General features: G+C 41.5%; 1 protein-coding gene and 1 long non-coding RNA gene across 17 annotated transcripts in view; one reads left to right on the forward strand and one right to left on the reverse strand.

Annotated features, from left to right (window-relative positions):
• Positions 1-24026, reverse strand: part of TENM3 (teneurin transmembrane protein 3) — a 2716013-nt gene that overhangs the window by 817757 nt on the left and 1874230 nt on the right. The gene's annotated exons all lie outside the window — the stretch shown is intronic.
• Positions 1292-7622, forward strand: LOC146026278 (uncharacterized). The gene is made up of 3 exons (XR_014454416.1): positions 1292-1403; positions 2337-2445; positions 7122-7622. It is a non-coding gene; the product is annotated as an uncharacterized LOC146026278 (long non-coding RNA).

Genomic DNA, 24026 nt, shown 5'->3' on the forward strand with positions numbered 1-24026 from the left:
GACTGACAGTTCTGGCTAAATATATAAGAGATACATATATATATATATATATATATATATACCACACTCACCCCCTCCACAGTGATATGAAAGAGGAAGAAAAGACTAGCACACGGTGTACATGAAAGTAAAGAAACTTTGTATGCAGAAGAAAAATATGTTACACAGGTTACATGTTACCAGTGGACCCAAAAGCTGCTTCAACCAGCTGACACTGATGAATACAAGAGTGGGTTGGTTGAAACAGCTGTTGGGTCCATGGCGCTGGTAACATGTATTCCTCTTTCATCTCACCGTGGAGGGGGTGAGTGTGGTATATATATATATATATATATATATATATTCATGTGGTATATATGTTATTCATGTATAATACTTTGAGAAACACATAGATATGTCTATTTGGTGCATGCACCTTTTAAAAAATAGATGCATGCTAAGTATTTACTAATTGTTTATTTGATCTACATAAATGTATATTTAGGCACAGTACAGTACATATAGCAGGTATGACACGTTATTTTTTACAACACTTTGCAGATTTAGCATCCAGTAACGTTCTAGCTGATCTTCATTTATTTTTCTTGTCACACACAGGAAGTCCGGGGGAGAAGTGGAGCGCAAGCTTTCAGCATTGCTATGCAACGGCTAGAGTGAGAGTGAGGCGGAGCATCAATGGCCGGAAGCAGCGCACACAGACGCCCGGGACTCCCGCAGCAGCACACCTCATACACGCTATTTAAGGTAAGAAAAAAACATGCTTATGGTTTTTTGCACAGCACTTTATATTTATGCACGCCCTGAGGACAAGACTGAGGTCTTGAAACGCAGGCAAATGGCATTATTGGAATAAATCCGTATTTTTCTCATACCTGAACCGTTGGAGTGCCGCCTGACTTATTGATGCTGTGGATTGGTGCAATGGGACTGTTCTATATCACTATTTGAGGAAGGCACCACGGGCATTTATTTATTTCAGCAAGGAGTGCCGGATTACAAATACCTGTATATATATATATATATATATATATATATATGTATATATATAGTATTTGGGGGGGATGGTGGCACTCCAAGCAAATAGTGTCGATTTGTCCAAATGTAATAAAGCGGTGCCCGTCCACAGACAGCACTGGGCTGTCAATCTGCAAAGGGAGGGGGGTCGGCAGCACTCGTAAATAAAGTTAGACCACACCAAGCTAGTGACAAACGTTTCGCCGCTATAGTGCACTATAGCAGCTCACATGTAACACATTTTAATGCTGCTATGTATTTTTCCTGTATTGTTTGCAGAAACGGTATCCCTCCTCCGGGACTCCCGGCTGGGATGCAACTTGAGTGACGTCACATGTAGACGCCGGAGATGCCGGACCACGCCGTGAGTCCCGTCAGGACTGGAACAGGTATTTAAGATGTTTGTTTGAACATTGTATGTTTACACTTTTTTGAGCACCTTGATAAAGAGGCAACCCACCTCGAAACGTTGGTCACTAGCCTGGTGTGGTCTAACTTTATTTGCGAGTGCCGCCGACCCCCCTCCCTTTGTATATGTATATATATATATATATATATATAGTGGGTCCAGAAGGTGGCCGGCACTCCATATAGCATACTCTGGAAAGACCAGGTGCCTTTCCAGGAGAGGGGGGTTAGACTCGCTCCAATACTCCAATACACAGATGCACAAGCGGGTGGCACTCCAGAAATAAATACAACAGTTAAGGGTAGTGGTGATCCAACGTTTCAAATGTTATTACAACACATCACACCCTGATGAAAAATGTTGTAATAACATTTGAAACGTTGGATCACCACTACCCTTGACTGTTGTATTTATTTCTGGAGTGCCACCCGCTTGTGTATATATACCGCGGTATATATATACCGGTATATAAAATAAAATTTCCTAAAGTGTAATAAAATGATAACAGAGTAAACACAAGGACATTTCTTGGTTAATTGTTGCACTTGATAAATAAATGTCATGCACTTAGCATTGTCACTAATGCAATACTTCAAGAAACGCCTTTTCCCTTATCACCGCTGAGTTTGGCATAAGACGCCTGGGGGCTACATCACTGAAGTGTTACCTGACACACTGTAAAGCTGAGCCTAAATTACCTTTCTCTGCTCTGCTTACCCTCTGAAAATATTAATAAGCTCATTGAAAATAAATATGTAAACAGTATAACATTCAATTCCGAGTTAGTTTCCCAACACTGTTCTACATAGCATCATGTAACTAAGCACCGCTGCTGAGCTTCAATACCGTGTGATTCAGCAACAAACCTCCGAGTCATTATAAGATTTATTTCAAATCAGTCGGCTCTTCACAGAATGCAGGAAGCAGAATCAGCAGATTTACTCCCAGAGAATTTTGATCAAGAAACAGGAAGGCAGAAATAAAGCAACAGACCTACATCTTCATCCACACCGAAACCTACGGTATGTTTTCTCTGGGAGAACGGAACACATCCTTGGCAGGCTCTGTAGAAGCTTACTCATGAATTTTAGGAGAAATTCTTAGTGTTCTATCAAGTAATTTTAGACATGAATAATAAGTCATTTCTAGATAACAGAGGTAAACAGATAAAATTGCACGAGAGGTTATCAAAGTTTTTTTTACAGACTGGCACAAGTGTTTAGCTTACAGAGATAATGGGATATTTTCTCACTTACATCATCCTGCATACCAAAGCTTTAATTTACCCTAAGCTAGCACAGCAACACAGAAAAAGTAAAATATTATAAATATATTGGGATTTATTTACTAAGATGGGAGTTATATTTGAAATGGTATGTTGCTATGGGCAACCAATCAGAAATAAATAAAAAGAAGAATCGGATTAGTTGCCCTTTGCAACATCCTATCAGCAGTGCCGGATTTAGGGGTCAGGCCGCCCCTAGGCACAATTTTTTTTTAACGATTTTGGCCCTTATTCTGGCTCACTCGCAAACGCAAATTCCTTCTCAAATGGACAAAACCATGTGCACTGCAGGGGGGGGGGGCAGATATAACATGTGCAGAGAGAGTTAAATTTGGGTGGGGTTTTACTTCAAAGTGAGATCTATATTGCAGTGTAAAATCTCTGCACGTTACATCTGCCCCCCTGGGGGCCATTTCAGAAGGAATTTGCCTTTGCAAGTTAACCAGAATTAGGGCTATTATATAATGAGAGCATAATTCAATTTTGTACTGATACTATTTGTAAACCTGTATGCACATATTGACATCACTTGTGTATAATACAGTGTAAATTCAGTTCTGCTGAACAAAATTGGACACACCTGATCAAATTCATTTCTTTTCTAACTTTAAATGAAAATAACTTCATACAACTTTAGCAGGAACCAGACTTAAATATGTCATTTCTGCACATTTTAATTACAATTTATTGAATTTAACAGAGTATTTTTCGCTCTATAAGATGCACCTAGTTTTAGAGGAGGAAAACAGGAAAAAAATATTCTGAACCAAATAGTGTAATGCCTGCTCCCCCCCTGTACTTGTATGCCCGCTCCCCCCCTCCCCCTGGTACTTGTATGCCCACTGCCCGCTCCCCTCTCCCCTGGTACTTGTTTGTCTGCTGCCCACTCCTTCCCCCTCCCCTGGTACTTGTATGCCCGCTGCCCGCTCCCCCCCTCCCCTGGTACTTGTTAGCAGCTCACAGAAGTCTGGACAGTGGGGATCATGCAGTGTGCTATGGGGTTCGTTCGGTGAATGGCATATCATCGGCGGGGTCCCTGAGTCAGATGGGAACTAGTAGCGCTACTAGTTCCCATCTGCCGCAGGGACCCCGCCAATGATATGCCATTCGCAGAACGGACCCCACAGCACACTGCATGATCCTCACTGCCCGGACCCGGACCTCTGTATAAGCTGCTGGCAAGTACCAGGGGAGGGGGGGGGGGGAGCGGGCTCTGCTGCAGCTCCTGAGATGCTGGTGCAGATACTGCCATTTTTTTGCAGTATTCGCTCCATAAGACGCACACACTTCCCCCCCACTTTTTTAGGAAAAATGGAGCGAAAAATACGGTATATCGGGCATGTGGCATTTCCAGAAGTTTCTGCGCCTTGGCGCCTGAGACTGTTAGTAGCACCTAATTTAGCAGAAGCCTCAACTCTGAAACCAGCTAAGAGTCTCTCTTCTTGCTTTAGGTATTTTTCCCACTCTAGCTGCAGATCTCTCCTAGCTCACAAATACCCTTAGGTCTTATTGTCTGTACTACATGTTTCAGGTCTCCCAAAAGAATTTCAGTAATATATAAGTAAAGGTGAAGGTCATTCATAATAGATCCACCCCCTTACTTTAATGTTGGCAAAATATTCTTGTTCTTCAAAAACTTGTTTTTCCCAAATGTATACTACAGTATACTTTGTGGATCATCTTTTGTTTAGCAATCCCTTAATATGTCTGGCCACTACTCTGGTTGTAGGCTGATATATGGGGCCTGCTTTTCATCCAGCTATGAAACAGTTCTATCAAATGCTTTACAGATCTTGGACCTCTTAAAGATGTGTGTATATATATATATATATATATATCGACAGGGACCGGCACTCTCCCAATATAATATATAACTGGCTGCGGTGCCCTCCAAGACCTATGTAGGTCACAAATAGGTAGCGGGGTGGGCGGCACTCAAACAGGCTGGCTCCAAGTTCAATATACAAGCCATTATTTCAACGGCGTTTCGGGGCCAAATACCCCCGTTTTCAAGGACAGAAAGACATATATATATATATATATATATATATATATATATATATATATATAATGTGAATATTCAGCACTTGCTCTCAGGATCAGTGTGGCGGTGCCCGGACGGTGAAGATGAATACAGTATATAGGCAAACTCCTGATTGGCTCCCAGACTACAAGGCAGCGCTGATTGGCTTACAGTAGGCAGCGCAGCGGTGCATTTGAAATACCGGCAGCGCTGTTTGTATCAGCGGCTTCCCTGTGCCCTCCTGTCCTTGCCGGCTACATGACCCAGCTGCAGCTGCGCACACACTCCACTGGAGAGACCTGGCTGCCAGGTCCTCCCTTCTCCTTTAGTGCTCCCTCTCTCTCTGCAGTGGCCACCCTGTCCCCCTCCTCTCTGTGGGCAGCAGACGCCCATGTTCAATGGTATCAAAGTCTGTGTGTTCCACTGCTGTAGGGAGGGAGGGAAGTGCATTGGTGGTTTGGCAACAAGCCTGCAAACCCCCCTGACAACAAGCATATTATCCCCACTGGAATGAGCATGTTATCCCCTTATCAACTAGCATGTCATCTCCTCCTGGCAACGAGCATGTAATCCCCACTGGCAATGAGCATGTAACCCCCCATTGCAATGAGCATGTAACAACCGCCCTTCCATGGAAATGAGCATGTAACCCACCATGGCAACAAGCATGTCATTTATGGTGTGTAGCATAATGTGTAATGGGTATTTTGGTGTGTGGTGTATAGCTTTAGGTGCTTTATGTTATGTGGGGTATAGCATTAGGGGCGTTACGGTGTGTGGTGTATAGTGTAAGAGGCGTTATGGTGTGTGGCATAATAGGCATTACAGTTTATGGCATATAGTGTTAGGGGCATTACGGTGTATGGCATAATGTGTAATGGGCATTACAGTGTGTGACAATGTGTAATTTGCATTATGGTGTGTATATTTCTGGTGCAGTGTGTCCAACTGAATAAACCTGGCGCAATCTGTCTAAGGGTCTCTAGCTGGGGCACTGTGCCTAAGGAGCTCTAGTTGGCGCAATCCATATAACATTACTATGTGGTGTAATGTGAATAACGACTTTCTCGGCTCCTGATTGGCTGTTAGGCGGCCAATAGAATCATTCGGAGGAGAGGCGCGGAAGATGAAACATCTCTGCGCCTCTCCTCAGTCAGATGCGGGGAGCTGCTGGAATTGCCGGCATTTGGCAGAAGACCAGGACTAAGTTGGATCAAGAGGACAGATCTTCAGAGGAGGAGTTTGGTGAGTCGGATTTCCTTCCACAGGTCCCCCATGGATTTCTTTGGATCCAGGACCCCGGACTCTTCAGCCCTGGAGCCCCGGACCAGCCCCGGAATCAAGGCCCCGGACCCCGGACTCTGCAGCACCGGACCTGGACCCTGGAGGCCCGGACCCAGGAGTACCGGACCCAGGGACCTACCGACGGGCTCAAGATAGGTAAGTATCAGTATGTGTGGGCTTTGGATGTATTAAAGTTTTATTTTTATTGTGTCAGTGTGTGTGTTTATTTGACTATTTTTATTACTGTGGAACTACAAGTGCCAGCGGGCCCTTCAATGCCCCGCATGCTGGGACTTGTGGTTCTCCAAGTCCCAGCTTGCGGGTGAGGCTTGCTGGGACTCATAGTTCCACAGTATTAAACAATAGTTAATTCTTTTTTTTTTACACAAGTTCATCATCCCGGTGACCACCGCACAGGGTCACCGGGGACCGCACCAGGCTTCAGCCTGGTTAGGCTGACTGGTCGGTAGGGATGAATGTTTGGGCCGCGGGACATTATATAATAAGTGTCCCCCCAGCAGTGACATTACCCTGCTATCTGGTTTGGCCTGGGGCTGGTTTGTAAAATACAGGAGACCCCTATTCATTTTGGCCCTTGTATTTTGGAAACCAGCCAGACCTGGAGCCTGGGGCTGGTCGTAAAAAATCGGGGAGCCCCTATTTGTCAAGTTTCCTGCATTTTTATTACCAGACTTGGCTCTTTCAGTCTGGTGCTGGTTACGGCTGTGGGGGGGACCCCACGCCGTTTTTTTATTTATTTATTTTTCTATTTTATTTACACACCGCAACCTGCACGGATCTGACTGATCCGTGCAGACTGCCTGCTTGAATTCATATTAGCGCCCGTATATATGGCCACTAATACGAGTCATTACACCATCAGAGGGTTACAAAGCAGTCGTATTTGACTGCTTTGTAAATTCCCCTCCGAAACACGGCTTTGCATATGGCTGAAACAAAGTCGCAACCTATAACAGAACATTAATATCTATATTGTCTTATGTAATATTTTGAATGGATTCTCAGATGGACTCTCCACATTGAATTTTGTATGTTCTATGCACTTATTTCATGGTTTTAAATCTTTATTCTTTTTCTATGTACAGCAGTGCCACGTTGCCGGGGAAACGGAGGTGTGGCTTCCGCACTTTGGTGCGGAACACGACTTTGCATACGGCTGAAACAAAGTCGCAACCTATAACAGAACATTAATATCTATATTGTCGTATGTTATATTTTGAATGCATTCTCAGATGGACTCTCCACATTGAATTTTGTATGTTCTATGGACTTATTTCATGGTTTTAAATCTTTATTCTTTTTCTATGTACAGCAGTGCCACGTTGCCGTGGAAACGGAGGTGCGGCTTCCGCGCTTTGGTGCCTGGGAGTGCTGGACCCGGAAGCACAGGCTTGGAACGCACGCCGGGACCGATGTCGGCGTGGCATGGCTTTTTGGGTGCACACTGTCTTTCTTGTATATAAGGTGAACACTTTTTATTGTTATTTTGTGTTGCTGCCTGACGAAGGGTGAATAAAGCCCATAAGCTTGCATAAAAAGCTCAGAGTGTGAGTCTGTGTCTGAGATAACGCCGTAGGTGCTGTTTCCTGAAGGTGATGTACATGTTTGTTTGACCACAGTACTGTGGGAGCTGCTTTCAGTTGCAAATATATATATATATATATATATATATATAAAGACCAAGAAAGTTCTGGACGTCACCCCAGTGGTTGCTCACTTATTGTATGGAGTGCGATCTTATATTATATATATATATATATATATATATATATATATATGCACTGTACATATAAAGAATAGTTATACATACTGTGTGTGGAATTTGTATAATCTACCCTTACTTGCGTGGGTTTCCTCAGGGTATTTTGGTTTCCTCCCACAGTCCAAAAACATACTGGTAGGCTAATTGGCTCCCAACTAATCAACCCTAGAATGTCTGTGCCCTCGTGTACATGTGGTAGGGAATATACAGTAGATTGTAAGCTCCACTGGGGCAGGGACTGATGTGAATGTTCAACTATTCTCTGTAAAGCTCTGCGGAATATGAGTGCGTTATATAAGAAACTGTTAATAATAAATAAAGAAGTGATATGTCCCAATTTCACTGCACAATAAGGAAGTTCACAGCTACCCATACTATGGCAGGTGATATACTGTTTCCTAAATGAATAGAGGCAATATATAGTGATCTAAAGGAATAAAAGTATAGACAGTGCAAAAACTGCATGTTAGCGGTTTGCCTGACTCACACACACACAAAGACATCCTATAGCCTTTATGTTTGCTGTGATATTTCATGGATAATTTGAAAAACAAGGATGGAAAGATCTAAAGTGAGTTAAATAATAGAACAGTGTAGGCTAAAATATGTTAAGAAGACCGAGTTGGCATACAATGAGTGCAGCATTCACGTTTAGAACACTGCCACAGAGATTCAAACTTTCATCTTCTTAGAGTTTGGGTTTAACCAATCCAGATTTGATGTATTAAAGCCAGGATGCCAAGTTATCAAAGGGTGAATGTCAGACTCCTTTTGCTTTGATTTATATACTGTATGCAGGAGGTAGCCACCAATATCTGAGATTGAACATTATGTACATGTTCTTTTAGTGCCACCTATGGATGCCACTAACAGATGTACTGACCATATTATTTTTTTTAAAATAGCCATCAATTAATTATTCAGATTAACACAGTTACTGCCTGAATGCCAGAAAATAATATGGGGGTTGCACATTTAGTCTATATCCTCCAATATGATAGCATTTTCCTTAGTTTAAACTGCAGATGCCAGTTGCAGAGAAGGTAACTGCTAACTACTATACGAAGGGATAAATTAGCACAGCAAACATACAAAATTCTTCCTACTGTACCTTATCAAATGAAATTATTGTTTACGTTCTTCATCGCTGCAGTTCCCAGTAGGTCGGATTCGGATTATACACAGTTTGGGAAATAAAATGGATATCCGTCCCTATTATGAGCTGGACGCATGTATGGGACTGCACAGCTCTCTATCCATCCTTGTGTTAAAGTAGCCATCATCATTATCAGCACACATCAAACTCTGCGTATGCTCATCACTGTGGGGTAGATTTATTAAGCTCGGTGAAGTGATAAACTGCCTGGTTTTTATCATCGGCCAATCAGCTCCTACCTGTGAAGTTACAGGCTTGGTTTGGAAAATGACAGGTAGGAGCTGATTGGACGGTGATAAAAACCAGAAACTTTATCACTTCACCGAGCTTAATAAATCTACCCCTGAGTAACCATTATCTTAGGTGTGGATGCCCATTTACAATCATGTGGCTCATGTAAAAAATCACATGATCCATCCGCAACATGGACTGGCTAGTAAATCTGAATCTGCAGCCTTCAGGTACAGCCCAAGGAAAGTCCATATAACCTCTGCATGTCAGAATGGATACTGGGAGTTTCAATACTTTCTATATTTGCAGGACACAATAAAATGTCCTATTTTTGTTGCAAATTTTACAGTACTTTGAGGAGAGAATGGCAAAGTGCTTTCGCGGCGGCACATACATTAAGGCCATGATTCTGATTTGTAAAAGACCCCGAGCTTACGCACATGGAGTTCGATGTTGAAGCTTTGCACATGCGTACATTCGCCTATGCGCAGGACCTCTATGAGTGTGACCATGGTGCCCGCTAGGGGAGGGGCATGGAGTAGGTGGGTAGGGGGCGTTCGCATGTGAACTCACACTGGGTGTGCGCAGGAAGCACTGGGCATCCCCAAGTGAACACGGACGGGTACCTGCCTTCCAGGGCTGTCCATCCAGTTCCCATTTGTGAGTACTATAGAAATCATTTGATGGTCAGTGACCATCGAATGATTTCTGGCCCGCATGGTACCCTGTGAATGGATGTCTATGCAAAATATCTATTCGCACTGTGACGGGTATCTTCGCTGGGCAGTGGGGGCTGGGCGGCGATATAAGGCTTGCAAAATAGTGAAATACCGCTGCTTTGTGAGTCAACCAGAATGACCTCCTTAGTCACATGCATTAAAAGCAAAGTTTTAAAAATAATACACTACTATGCAATGCAAGTTAAACTCATGTAAATATGCAAACACATCTGGGGTAAACGTAATAGGGTCTGAGTTGCCTGGACGCTGCAATCATTTACTACTAACCTGGTTTTGCTGTGTAAATGATTGCCGCTTTAAAAATACGGAACCTCTGGCAACATGGACCTTATTACATTTACCCTATGGTCTTAAGGTGGCCATACACACGCAGATTTATCTTCAGATCTGTCTGGTTGGAACAAAAACATGGTTATGGATGAGAGCAAATGACAGTTGACCATTTGCATGGAAATGCTGGAAAACTGACAAACTGTCACTCATCCATAACCATGTTTTGATTCCAACCACCCAGATCTGAAGATAAATCTTACAGGTGTATGGGCACCTTTAGTTTTATTTTAAAAAAATGTGATTAATATGCATTGAAAAAAATGGTCTGATTTACAGGGTGTTCAGGTGGTATGACTGTGACGGGGTCCAGAGATGGATGCATTGTTGTAATACCACTGCTTGCCCCATTAAGGCACCTGCTCCCTATCCAAATTGTTTTATGCTACCTGGACTGCTTTTCCTCTGTTTAAAAACATATCGTATATACAGTATATGAATTGAACCCTAATATACACAACAGCATACTTGCCTACCTGACCCTCAGCATGAGGGAGAAAATGCTCTGTTCCTGGACTTCCCTGGTAATGTAGGATTGCCATCACCTGTGGTGAGCTAGGTAATTGATAAGAAAGGTGTTTCACCACAGGTGATGGCAATCCTACATTACCAGGGAAGTCCAGGGACAGAGCGTCTTCTCCCTCATGGAGAGAGTCAGGTAGGCAAGTATGCCCAATAGCCGAATTCAGCTTGCACGACTTCCTCATTTGAGCAATACTGGCATTTTTAGCAAATCTTTCCCAGCAACGTTGGCACGCAAAAGGTTAACAAACATGTAGCTGTTTAGCCCAACTTTGAAGAATGTAAAAATAACTATATTTTCTCTTCTGGCTTCCAAGTGATTTTAGATTTTCTACAAACTCATTAAATATACTTTGAAGCTTCAAGATTATGGAAGTGTTTGATGTAACCTGACCCTGGTAAACTTGGATTTGAGCAGTTTGCTAAAAACATAGCTTTCACATTGGCCAGATATAAGTATCGCTATCTGGTGCATCAGAAGGGTTTATCTGTAAAAATATTATTTCTTACATTTCAGCCACGAAAGATTAAAGGAGAGGTTAAGCTACTGCTCAAAACTAAAGTAGCTGACAAATAAGAGCAGAGGATGGCACTTTTGCAATAAAGAAATAAAATTATAATTAGCATGACCTTCTCTCTCACAGCTGCAAACAAATCACCTCATACCTTTCTCCTGCATGTTTCCTTTAAACGGATTATCCGAGCGAGTAACATGACAGGGAGTTTAACTTTTGCTATGACTAGATTAGGGGTGCGTTATGCCATCTCCAGAAATTAATCTCAGAGGTTTTCTATGTGTGTTGCTACAGAAGCAATTTGTAATCACTTTGCGATGTGATGATCTTCAATTGTGCAGCGCCGCAATTTAATCGCCTCGTATGAAGGGCCGGCATTTAATCCCCTCCATTAAATTTCAAATACGTTCTTTAGGTTATTCTGGGCAGCACACGGCAATTGAAATATTGTGTTTTGAGGAAATTAAATGCATAAAATAACTTAAGATACTATTGTGTTTTTAGAAGTGGTTATGAAAATGAGATTTAATTGCGGTGACTAAAATGACCATGTAAATTTAACCTAAAGAAACTCTACTATTCATTGCGGAGTATATAAAAAGCAGTGTACTGTATACAATTTTAGTTTGCAGTTAATAATTGAAAACTTTAAAATGACTGATATTAAATTTTCTGCTACCTTCTAGTGGAAAAAAATAAACCATCTACTCCAAAGGTTCTTAAATATGGTCCTCAATTCAACAATTTTGGTCAAGGTTTTAACTCTTTGAATGGCAAGTGAACTTGTGAGAATAGGTGTGAAAATTGCCAAGTAAACATTTATACTCATCATGACCTGTAATGTTTACCTTATGTAGCAAATTTAATCTTTTTTTATGCAACTTTTTTATTTGAATTTATATAACAATGTAAGCGACGGTAGCATTTTTAGTGGATTTTTTGAACATCTTGCACATCGATGTTGGAACTCAAAGATTTGAGGTGAAATAATTAGCACTTCAGTCAATTTGATTTAACCATCTGAGCTGATCCTTGGGTATACCTAAAGCCTGGACCATTGGGGTGCCTTGAAGATCTCGTTTGAAAAACCCCATATCTACTAAATCAATGACCCATCACTTATATAAGCATTGCATATTTGAATCAATATTAATTGAGTCTGAGAAGATCACCATAGTTTTTTTTAATGCAAAATGCACCAGAACCCACGGGGCCAAGTAAGAAAACAATTATACAAAATAACATCAAACATAAAACAATGTGATCAGTATTAAACAAAGACTAGAGACAATTGTAATCTTAAGAGTTCATAGTCTGAAGGGAATATGCAATGCTGACACAGTAGTAACTTGTGGAAATAGAGTGGACATGGAACTGTAGCTGGTAGAACATGTGTAGGGAGTAGTGTCAGTGTGGGTATGTTAGGCTACAGATTTTAAGAGATGATTGAATGATTGAAAGTTGGTAAAGTGTCTGGGCAAGAAAGGTAGGGACATCCATTACTGGTGAACAACATTATAAAAGTCTTGGAGGAGGGACTGAGAGATTAGATAGAAGAGGGGAGTAAAGGGTTAGGTGAAGGTTAGATTGAAATAGGCAAGAGAGTTTGAATTATCTCAGAATGTTAGAGGTGTACAGTATGAAGGGGAGGATTTGTTAAGGGCTTTAAGGTTAGGGTAAGTAGCTTGTACAAATGTGTCTACATACATCTAGCCTCCTTGTGCGTTATACAGCCCTTCTAGTCATGCTGCTCAGAAGAATAGATTGTCTTTTTGTGCAACATTTTCCATTAACCATAAAGTGATGTGAATAGAACGCACAAGCAGCATCTGCTGACTAAAATTATATCCGGCAACTGCATCTGCATACAAAACGCTATGTTACGATGTTTTACTGGAATACAGATAATTGTATCAGGTTTGACTAGCTTTAATCAAAACAGGAGGAGGAGTTTTATGCTGGGCACACACACTACAATTATCTCACCAATCTGCCGAAGATTAGCCATATAATACAATTGCAGCATGTATGCGGCCGACTAATCAAAAAAAAAAATCAATCAGCGATCAAGCCATATTGTCCATCCGAAGCAGTGTATGACCTTTCTTGGTCAACTGATGGACATTTCCCCTGTTCCGTCTCAGGGGCGTAGAGTCAATATCATAGCCAATACACTGTGATAGGTATGTCTGGGATATCTGCAGTGTCAGATAAAATGCCTGCACAAGCTGTTGTTGCAAAATAAAGCTACATGTTATTGGTAAAAAGCACTGTATAAATATTGTTTGTAAGAACATAGCAAATACAAAGAGCGGTAGTTGTAAAGAGGTCATCAGGAACAACCATAAGGAATTGCAGCACAGTATGAAAAATATTACAAAAACATTTTATATAGCCATGTAGGGGGAAATGTATATTTATGTCTTCTATTAGTGTCCAATGAAACAATCTATCTTGATTTTGTCTGGTAGGAGTGTAGGTTTAAATGACAAATAATTATAGCAAGAGAAGGCACTTGGCGGACGTATAGCCTCATCTTTCTACTGCCAGTTTCTTTTGAATTGCTTAAACGAACAGTAAATATGATCACAGGGAATTTAACTTTTGCTATGACTAGCGTAGGACAAGGCTACATGAGTAACTTTTGGTTCCGCATTCTCAAGAGATTATTCTCATAACAGAGATTGCTCATTTTGTTATTTGTGGATATAAATCTGGATAACTCTTTAATATGTTTGCTATGTTTATAGGGAAACAAAGTGCAGCTTTAGAAGTAAAAGCACAGGGATATAGTTACGAAGTGGTGGCTTTTGCAAACCACTTAATCTCGGTGGGTTGAAGTTGTAAATTTAAAGCAGCACTAACAATAAAGGGTACTTGTGTAGTTTCACGGTGCCAGTATGGCCGTGCGTCTGAGTCCCCTTGCGGGGCTCGCAGTGCTTGCCCACGCTATGGGCTCGGTGGCTTGCTACGCTATTTAAAATTAACTCAATGCCAACGTGGATAGTGGGGGTATGAACTATCCACGTTGGCATGGAGTTTATTTAGTTTATTTTAGAAAGTTTGGTGAGCGCACAACCCGGAAGTAGCGCGTGGCCATGCTGGTGCCGTGAAACTACACAAGTACCCAATAAAGCATGCTGGCCTTTAAATGAATGTTAGTGCCGCTTTAATTCATATAAAAACATCAAACACATTTTTAAAGATGATTTGTCAATGCAGACATAAAAGATGTCATAGCAGACACAAATCTGATCAGCCACTGGAAAAAAAAATATTTTTGAAAAACCTACGAATTGTCCTGGAGCTAATTTTTTTTCAGGTTCTGCTTGGAATAGAGGTAAGGGGTTGTTGGAAGCAAAGAACAAGTGACATCTTGGGAAATTAATATCAGATTGGGTATGTTTGGACAGATTAAATGTGTAGTCTAATACATTCTTATTTTTATATCAGGAAAGCTGTGGGGTAGGATGTATAGTTTTCAACATTCAAAATGTGGACATTCATAAGATGAACATAAGAATTCTGGAATGTGGGCAATGTAATGGAGTATACACACAGTGAGATTCCAGGCTAATGGCCAATTTTGACTAACTGCACTTAAGATGTACTTTAGATTTAGACTACCTTGCAATGTGACCCTAGGCCAAATACATTCTACAGGCGCCCTTGTCAATATAGACTTGACTACACAGTCTGTTTAGCCATGCGATACCGACACGATTCAGACTATATAGTCAAAATCGATAGCTAAAACCCACAGTGTGCACACAGCTTAACAGAAACCTCATGTATGGTAACTATACATAGATATAATATTCATCTCCCCATACAAAGGGTCTCTGCATATCTGATAGTAAAGTTTTTGTATATACTGTATGATATATACTTTTATTTTTATGTAAACATTGATGTTCACAAATGGTTGTATTTTATATATATTTTTTAATTAAATATATCATATATTAATATGAACAGTGGTACATTGTATTTTTTCTCCCCCCTATCAGACTTTGTAGATGACGAATTACAACTGTGCAAAACTCTAAATACAAAGTGTACAGATAACGCCGACAAGCTTAGAACTCCAGGACCTGGCACTGTGAACCATCAATGCAGCATACATCACAGTGACAGAAAAAGAAGTCCAACGATGACTCAGTAAAATAGACCTCTGACAGCTAAATAGACAATTATCCTTCTTCTTACAGAATAATTAGCAGAATGATAAATGAGTTAACTTGACACATTGAATGTCAAATTATATTACTGTGATTCACTCAATACAAAAAATATTTTATAAGATGTTTAGTCTGCAAATTTATTGACCATCAACCTAAAACTTATGTGGTTGGCAAACTGCTGTGACATGTTTAACTTTGCCTGTTCTTGCCATATACGTATAGTAGTAAGGTGTTCTGCCATAAGACTAGTTCTTGCCATATACAGAGCATTGTATATGGAATTATACCAGGCTATCTGTCCAAGCAATGTGTTCTGCCATAAGACTAGTTCTCAGCATATACAGAGCATTGTATACAGTATTGTACCAAGCTATCTCTACGATGTATCGTAGCAATGTATGCCCCCCTCCCCCCGACCCCCCTTGAGCTACTCTGGAGGAAGGATCACATTAGATGCATTGAATGTGGAGCTTTAACATGCGATGTATCACATGTGATCCCGTTCCTCGCCGTCGGGAGGGGTCTGAATCGGAGGTGAGACACAGGACCGCGCCTTGGATCTGATGGGATGTAAAACACATCTGATTGGATTTCTCAGCCCAATTCATGTGGATCAGGTCACATCGGCCCAAATTGGACTAAGGTATGGGGTCCATTATTCCAAATACAGACCTGTGCGTCAGGATCCAGAAGCTGACTCCATATTGCCCTGCACATTACAGTATCATTGACAGACATTGCTCATTTTATAAGCCCATTTAACACACAATATTTTACCTGATCTGTTCATTTTACACAATAAAAAGACAGGTCCTTAAAATCAGGACTATTGTAATTTAATCTATTATGTGCAATTGTTGTGACCACCATGTAAATTCTGGTAGAGATGGACAGTCATACATACATTAATGAACTAGAAATTACTTTTTGGATGGGTTCGTGACCCCTAAAGCTTAACTCTGTCTATTTAGCTATATACAACTCTGCAAAACCCTAATTACGGCACGTCTCTGGCCATCTGACACAGATGTCTAAACTAATTAATAGACAAAAATTCTACCGTGCCAGCTTAGCATTTGAAAGTTGCCAAAGGCACAATTGCGTCAAACTGACATTCTTTCTTCTGTTCCAACTTTATAAAAATAATCACACACATGCCCCTGTGTCCCCTCACTCTCCTGATTCAGTCAAGGCATAAATCAAAGCTGAATTGCAGAAGAAAAAATGAAATAATTAAAGGGATGGAACTTAAGTAGAAGTAGGTTTGTATGGATTTTTTTGTGCACATCTTCTAGAACACGTGATCATAGCTGTAGCTGTATTTCCAAAGCAATAAGCATGCGTCAAGAAATGCACTAGGTGGGTAACATTTTTGGTGATTTTTGACTACATTTATTGTGATTAAATAGTCTTACTTTATAAACCCACAGTGCATGCCTGGTCAAGCAGCCACCAGCTCATTTCCTGGGGTGGGCATGATGACCCCTTTCATGGATGACACTAAAATGTCGGTTCCTCCCAGGAACTGGGAGCCGAATGTTGCATCTCTGGGATATTGGTCACAAGATTGGTCTGCTAAATGGAGCAGCGAGAAACTCTGAATTAGCTCCACAAGGTACTACTTTTATATTTGTTTTATAAATAAAACAACACCTGTTGGCTCTTCTGCCGACTTATTACCTCCACCCATTCCTACCTCCAAGATTTTTCACGTGCTGCTCCCTTACTCTGGAATTCTCTACCTCTCCCCCTCAGACACTCCACTTCTATACAGAACTTCAAATGGGCTCTTAAGACCAACTTCTGCACCAAACCCAGCAAACTGTCTTCCTAACCTTCTGTTCCTTGTCCTGTCTACCCGTCCGGTGTCACCCCTGTCTGTCTGTCCCTCCTCTTTAGAATGTAAGCTTTCACGAGCAGGGACCTCTTATCTCATGTGCTTATCCTTTCTTACCTCAGTAGTCTTCGACTGCACCAAAGCACGCTGTTTGCTGCCACCTGGATACTTATGTTGCAGTAATCGGCTGATGTTCCTATAATCATTTACCCTGGATTTGTCCTGTATTATCTTCAACTGTAAGTCACTGTTTTCCTGTTTTGATTATGTGTACTCTGTAATTGGGTGCTGCGAACCCTTGTGACGCCATATAAATAAAGGCTAATAATAATAATAATAATCTCGAACCTTACATTTGCCAGGTCGAAGCACTTTTTTGTAGTTTGTGCTGTTTTTATTTTAATTATTTTGCTTTCGTATATTTGTGTTTAAGCAGTTCTTTATTTGTATTCTCCTAGCCAAGTCTTAGTACCTACACTTTACTGGTTCGTCTGTTTTTCTTTATTTCACCTTTAGGGGCATATTTATCTCAGATGTGTATAGAATGTGATAAACTCAACCAAATTTGGTTGATATTTAAACGCATCACAAGGATTTATCAAATATCGCATGCAGTGCCAGAGCTTACGAAAAAGCTTGACCGCCCTGATGAGTTCAGGGAGATTCTAGGTACGGTTAATATCCATGATCTGCAGATTTTAGTAGTCAAGGAAGTAAGATATAAGAAGCTGCTTCAAGTACCTTGGGCACTGGTCATGAAGGACTTTGAAGTCAATAAGCAAATCTTAAAAGTAATTAGACATCTTACAGGTAGCCAGTGAAATCAAATACAGAATGGGTGTTATGTGGCTGGAACTGGGCTGTTTATTCAATAGCATGGCAGCTGCATTTTGTACCATCTGCAAGCACTGTAATTATTTTGCTGGGAGACCCATGTAGAGAGCATTGTAGTAGTCTAGGCATGAGGATACAGATGCATGTATGACTGCAGCAATAAAGAGCTTGATTCTGGTATGTTCCTTAGATGAAAGATTGAGGGTTTTATTCAGGCTGAAACCCAATGTTTAAGTGTCAAGCCACTATCCAGAACTGTACATGTTCAGTGTGTTGTAGTTTTAAACCTCCAGGCATAAGTCCTGTTGGTAGCAATCTTGCAGTCCCATGTTATGACTTATCATATAGACCTCTAACTAATCAAGGTTCAGTTGCAGCCAACTGGCACTAATCCATTCCTGGAGCTCAGTTATAGAGCCATTTAGGGTTTCTATTGGGTTCTCAATACCTGGAGAAAAGGACAGGTACAGTTGTGTATCATCTGCATAGCAGTGGTAGGCTAGGACATGCTTATAATGATTATATTATCCAGTGGTAGCATGTAAACTGCAAAAAGTATAAGAGATGGGATAGAACATTGTTGGACACCACATGGCAGTAGCACTGGTGATGAAGAGTATACTCCAGCTGTGTTTCAAGCTGCGTTGCAACCACTTTCTCAATAACCTTTCCTAGAAAAGGAATGTTTGAAACTGGTCTGTAGTTGGTCATGCAGATGTGATTAAATTAGGCTTTTTAAGAAGCATTCTTACAATTACCTGTCTGCAAAGAGCATTGAACTATCTTTGCAAATACAGGGCCACTTACGTCCATGCACACTATTACAAACTTGGCTGAGGCAGAGTCTAGATAACAGGTAGTGGTAATTTCACCTATTTCTTTTCCATCCATTTGGATAAAACTATTCCATGTAGACAGATGGCTTGCATCTGGAGATTACTAGTCCTTTGGTGGCAATGTTGGGATTCCAAACCAGGATCTGAATCTCTTTCTGAACTGAGTCTTTTACTATGAATCTGTTTAGGTTTTGTCTCAGTGTAGTTTCCAGTGTTGTGTATTCACCTTTTTTTAACACAGGAAAGCGCATGCGTGCACCCAAAGCATTAGTTTCCATGTAAATTGTGGCTTATATGAAGAACGTGCATTAGTGCCCTGGCATAGCTGGCCATGTTTGACCCACCTGACAATTTAAAAAAAATATATTCTTCCTATTATTTAATAAAGTTTTAAATATATATATATATATATATATATATATATATATATATATATATATATATATATATACTCCAAACAACAATTCAATAACTTGGTCCGGTGCCATCACTGAAGGACAAATACAGGGGACATGGGTGCGGCACTTGAACAACATCTATCGTGAAGAAATAATGGGCAGAAAACCTGTCTGTTGTGACAATATATATATAGTGTCCGTGTGTAACCGAAACACTGCCATCTGCTGTGAGTGAGTGAAACTCTTTTTCTTTCACACATACAAAAACACAGAGGCAATCACACATAACGAAACACAGAGGCAATCACAAGGTAGCAGAGTAGCTTTCCAGAAATGGCCGTCACTCCACTTACTGAACACAAAGCCTGGGTACCCTACCAGGAGAAGTGGCTAGCTGCTCCTATGCACACAAATCCTGTGGGTGGGTGGCACTCCAATGAAAACAGAAAACCGGGTACTAGAGAGAATTTCAAGGAAACATTGTCAGTGAACAAGTGCAAGTGAGTGATGTCTGCAAAATCAACCCTAGGGGACCTGGGCATGAGGATGAAATCTGTTCTGCACATGTTCAAAATGGATTTCCTCCATTACAAAAGGTGGACACAGCAGGGGGACACAAACATATCGGGTGTAACCTGATTATACCAGTTATCGCACTCCTGGCAGTGGTCGCATATCACGTGTTAGTGCCAGACAAGTGGTTAAATGGCCACACCCCAGTGACAGTGGTGTATACTGTAGATAAAATATTGCAAATTGAAGCATAGAGAGCTACAGCCAAATTGGTACAAATATAATCTTTTTTACACAGACCCACGGAGGGAAAACTGATGTGCACAAAATACAGCATAGAAAGCTGGCTTACACATCACTGCTCCAGGGCAGTGTCACCAGGGCCACAGTAAAGCACACCTGCCTCGGTCCCTTTCCTAAATGCCTGTCATAACGTATTTGTTTAGTAGTAATAAGCAGTGACAAAAAAATAAAATAATATATCACTGCAATAGTGCTCTAAATAATAAATAAGCCCCTTAGCTGTCATACCCACTGGCATCAAACTGTTGGGTTACTACTAATGAGCACTGAGCACTATTAACCTTACCATGTCACAGGAAAATGGGTCTGAAAACTAAACCCCTTACTGAATTGCAATAGAGTGTTGTGGAGTGAAACCATGAAGGCCAAAACCATCCCCTATTTTTGTTCGTCCAGTCCCCTGACCTCTGCACATTTATCTCCTACCTTCTTTCCTTCATTCTCTTGTTATTTGCTGTTGTCTGTCATCTCTTTCGCTCTGTCAGTGTTATTTATTTATTAACAGTTTGTTATATAGCGCAGCATATTCCATTGCGCTTTACATAGGGGACAGTGATACAACAAAACAGGGTATTTACAGACAGTCAAAATGTAGGAGGGCCCTGCTCGCAAGCTTACAATGTTGCTGCAGAGAACAGGGGCCAGGATCTACAGATACCCTTTGAGCCATACAAAGGTGACACCAGAGAAGCAGCATTGCACCCCCTTGTCCTTGTGTCTTGATCAGGAGCACCACTAGTCGCATGACCCTGTGACAATTTCTTTATACTGACAATGCTAGTATATTTTATTTAGTCATCATGATTTTAAAGTTTTTAAAGCTATGAAACATAGGTACAGGTATTCCAATTATTATCCTGTATTTATATGGCGCTACAAGGGTTCTGCCAAACCTTACACACCTTGGTTCACGTTGCTGTCACCGACTCCATAGCGCCACTGGCAGGGTTGATGCTACTCTTGGTGAGGGGCACGCAGCTACTGACCAATTTCTGGATTGGTTCTCAATTGTACCTCCCTTTCCCTGGAAATGTTTTTTTTTTTTTAAAGAATGGTGCTGGGGGGGGGGGGGGGGGGGTGGCGGTCACTTATTGGACCCGCTGCTGCCACCAAATGAGATATACTTAATTTAAATGTTGAGCTGAACAGGGGGCGCCCTCCAGTTGCTGGATCCCTAGGTAGCTGCCTAATGGCACTGCTATCCCTGGGTCTAGAACCCAATAGTAAATAAATATGCCCCTTATCGTATTATATTTTTTATATATTAGCATATATTAGCATTACACCCAATCTTATTCCAGCAGGACAGTCCCACTAATTGGACACGGACCTGCTGTCCCAGTCGCAGATAACAGATAAATGTCCCCCAGTTTGGCCTATGATCTCTGCTGCTCTGCAAAGCAGCCAGCAATCACTGAATAGATGCTGTGCACATGCACAGGGACAGGAGCTGGGCACATCCCCAAAAAAACAGCAAAAAGTGGGGCAAAAAACTGGAGGCCCCACCCACCACATCCAAGGCTCGTCCCCTTTCTGACTCACCCGCTCGGCAGGTCCCACATCTTAAGCAGGTAACATTGTCTAATTACTAGTATTTTCTGTAATACACTCTATTTTTCCCACTGTAGTTAATAATATGGGGACATAAGGATTCTGTAAAGTACATAGCATCCCAGTATGTAAGGAAAAAGCAGAAATAATACTAATCGCTGAGATGTGCTAAGGACACTTAATCATTTTGTCCCTGTTTAGTCAATTCTCAATCTATTATGTATGATTTCCACAAGGACTTGGGAGAAATAGCGTTACAGCAGAAAAACAAGAAAATGCCTTTCCTGGCGGTTTGTAACTTTTACTATCTTTTGTGAAGGACTTTAGTGGTCATGCACATTTGATTGAACAAGGCCAAATTCGTCCCCGTTCTGATGGTGGGGGGGGGGTCTGCACATGTGCATTTTTGCGGATGTGCAGACCCGGGAGTGAATGAGTTTAGTGAGCTATTTGCTCAAGGGGGGTGGGGGTGGGCAGGTGGACACTGGGCCAGAGCAGGGGAACGCCCAACGTTTTATGAGCGTCCCCATCAAAATGCTGGGCCTTCCCCTGGGAATGCCTGCTCAGGTTGGGCGGCTGACGTCACATGACGCACAGCGTCCACCTCCTTTTCGGAAAACAGCAGTGGAAATAAAAATCCGTTTCCTCTGACTTTTATTTCCAAAGGGGAGGGAAATCGTTCGATGGTCGACAAGGGGATGTGTTCTTGGACACATCCACTCACATGAGGGGACGTGGGCAGCGCTGGTGGCGGGGGCGTTCGTTTACCCACTCGTTAAGCAGCGAAAGAACGCTGCTTAGCAAACGGGTCTGAATCAGGCTCTCTGTGTGCTGTCACTGTACTCTATATTTGCATTTGATACTGCTGCGGGTCATACACCCACAGCACTACCTAAGCCCATGTCGACCTTTTCCGGTGTCTCTACCTTGAATATTAGATTCTACTGTATATCAGTTTTTTTATTTATTTATCTATTTGTTTTCCACCTTTCTTTTTTTTTATTAGGGGAACTGAGAGCCTACATATTGGCTTTCAGATATAATGCACATGCGTGAGCTAGCTACGGGGATAGCACATGCACAAATCTACATACAGTATGTGTAAAACGATCTTGGCGAAGCAGTACATTAACCCTTAACTCTCCAGAGCAGTCACAGCACTGTGTAATACGGAGTTCATTATCCAACACTGCATATAAATAATAACAGTTATGTCTTACTGTCAATATTATAAGCAAATTAAGTGCTTCCCCTAACTTGCTCAAAAGTCAATTCCATCATATAGCAGGAAGGTGAGATTTATAGATTCTACACCATTTTCCTAAATTACAATTTTATTCTCTTTCCTGCTGGACAAAGTAATTGCATACTAAGGTGTTATTCTCCTAATTCGAACCACTGAAAGGCCAGAAGTTTCTCCAATAAAGTGTAAATAATCATTTTATTGGAACCTGTCACTGTAGCTTTTTATTGGCTAACCCCAGCAAAGACACAGGCTTAATTTCTCATCTGTCCAGAAGAAATAATACTGTGGATATCAGGAGATCTATAAAGCTAAAAATAGCTTGGATAAGACTAACAAAAAAATCATTACTTTACAGATAATGAAAGAGAAATGTATGGTCACCATTTTATAGCAAGAGTGCAATTATAAAAACTAAAAAAAGAAAAAAAAATCTTCAATCCTAAAAGATTCATTTGGCAAAAGGCCTTAAAGGAGCAATTCAATTCTTGGCAATATGTTGCTGTGATCCGCGACCATGCCCGGCACAGTAAATAATGCGAGAGATGCATTAGTCATTTTCATGTGCCCCCTATGGAGGCGCAATTAGTGATGTCGCGGGCACAAAATGCTGCCATCGCACATGTACTGAAGCTATTGTCACCAGACATTGGACCTTATTCAGGTTCCTTCGCTCCCCCGCGCAGTTGCACAGGGGAGAATCCCAATCGCACCCACCAGTGGGGGTGGGGGGGGTTGTGGCGGATGGTCGCATCCATGGGAACTCCCAGCATTTTATGGGTGTTCCCATGGTGATGAGGCAGTAACGCATCTGCTGGGGGTGGGTAACTGACATCACCGGATGTCAGCTGCCCGCCCTGTCCTCGCACTGGGCGCACACAAAGCGGACACCTGAGAGTGTCTTAGTTTTGCGTGCTCGTTCCACATGATTTAATGGTCAACGATGATTTTTCGTTTGGGTGGCCACGTGAGAGGGGATGTGTATGCCAAAAGCGGTGGCATTTGGCAGGGTGGTGGGCGGTGCTTACCTGTTCA

The sequence above is a fragment of the Crinia signifera genome, chromosome 1, assembly GCF_055691185.1.
Source record: "Crinia signifera chromosome 1, ASM5569118v1, whole genome shotgun sequence".
NCBI lineage: Eukaryota > Metazoa > Chordata > Amphibia > Anura > Myobatrachidae > Crinia > Crinia signifera.